We start from the raw sequence: 1,814 nt of genomic DNA, 5'->3' as shown, positions 1-1,814 counted from the left end.
CCCGGCCCCCCCCCGCCCCGCCATGTTGTCCCGCCTTACCGTTGTTAAAATCTGGTCACCCTAGTTATATGTTGGTTTAGAACAGGGATCCTCAAACTTTTCAAACAGGGGGCCAGTTCACTGTCCCTCAGACGTTGGAGGGCCGGACTGTGGGCCCCAGGATGAGTCGGCTACTAAGCAGGACAGGCAGCGGCAGCAAAAACACGGGGGGCTGGAGGGGGGGTTGCGGGGGGAGGGTGCAGATAAACGTCCTAGGTGGGATGCATGTGGCCCACGGGCAGTAGTTTGAGGACGCCTGGTTTAGAAGCTCCACGAGAGTAGCAACCATACCTTTAAGTATAATTCTATATAAAATTTAGCAAAGTCTTTTTTTTCTTCCTCCCTTTCTTTCTTCCTCTCTCTTTTCTCTTTCTTTCTCCCTCCCTCCTTTTCTTCCTTCCTTTCACTCTCTCGATTTCTTTCTCTCTCTCTCTTTTTAAAACAATAGTTCATGCCTTTTATTAACTCATATATAATTACTTATCTTCTGGTTTATTGAAGCAGTAAGTTAGGCAATATTTACCACAATAATGTCTGTCAAAGTGGCTGGCCATATAAACTCCAGCACCACACTTATCTGAAGGACATGCCACGAAGGCAACTTATTTTTCTTATCTACCTTATGGTATTTCGGGACAGACAGCTTAACCTTCCTTCACTCATGCTTCTTCTTCTTGGGAGTAGTAGAAGACTTCCTCCTTTTCTTAATACCACCATGAAGTCTTCACACAAGATGAAGAGTGGACTCCTTTCGAATGTTGTAGTCAAAGTATATCCATCTTCCAGTCGCTTGCCAGCAAAAATGGATCTTTGCTGATCAGGAGGAGTTCCTTCCTTATCCTGGATCTTGGTCTTTACATTTTCTATTGCATCTGAAGGTTCATCCTCAAAAGTGATGGTCTTCCCTGTAAGGGTTTTTATGAAAATCTGCATCTTGGTAGCAGTTCTACCACAGACAGGATTGGAAAGGCTCTTTGTTTTTTCTTGGTAGAGTCTCACTCTTTCACCCCAGCTACAGTACAGTGACACTATTATAGCTCACTGTAGCCTCAAACTCACAGGCTCGAGCAATAGTCCTCCTTCAGCCTCCTGAGTAGCTGGGATTACAGGCTTGTGCCACCATGCCAGGGTATTTTTTTTGTATTTTTAGTACAGATGGGGTCTTGCTATTGCTCAGGCTGGTCTTGAACTTTTGAGCTTAATCCTTCTGCTTCAATCTCCCAGAGTCCTAGGCTTACAGGTGTGAGCCACTGCACTTATTCCAAGACTTAGCTAAGTTTTACATGTATATAGTTACTTTTATAAAAAGGATTCTGAAAACTAACATTTACTGAGCACTTACAGGCTTTGTTCTTTAATAGGCAAGATTCATAACGCATAGAACCATTAGACATAGGGCCCATCCGTCAAATCTCTATCAGTACCAGAATCAGCCTGTACCTTTTTGGCACATTTTGAGTAACCTAGAAACAGTAAAGAGTTCTGCTTATGGTCTTTGACACTTCTAAATCTTTAAAAGTGGTTCCATTCTCTAAATATTCTTAAGAACCCATAAGGATTATTATACATGTATCTGCAATATTGTCTTGGGTTTTACTTATCTGTGTATAGAAAAAGAAGGCCAGTGTCCTTCTAGAAGCTCAACCTGACACTCTATTCCAAGGTGACTTTTTGACAGAATTCAGTACAGCCTTCCCAATGTTCTAATGCTACTGAATCCATTGGTCCCCTGAAAATCAGTAGTCCATGAAATGCAAGCTAGACTACTCTGTTTA

General features: G+C 42.6%; 1 pseudogene; it reads right to left on the bottom strand.

Moving 5' to 3' along the window:
* Window positions 1-515: 515 nt before the first annotated feature.
* Window positions 516-972, bottom strand: LOC100955493 (annotated as a pseudogene).
* Window positions 973-1,814: the final 842 nt, after the last annotated feature.

This window comes from Otolemur garnettii, unplaced genomic scaffold (assembly GCF_000181295.1).
Source record: "Otolemur garnettii isolate 467f Iridium unplaced genomic scaffold, OtoGar3 scaffold00178, whole genome shotgun sequence".
Taxonomy (NCBI): domain Eukaryota; kingdom Metazoa; phylum Chordata; class Mammalia; order Primates; family Galagidae; genus Otolemur; species Otolemur garnettii.
This window is presented reverse-complemented; position numbering and strand designations above follow the sequence as displayed.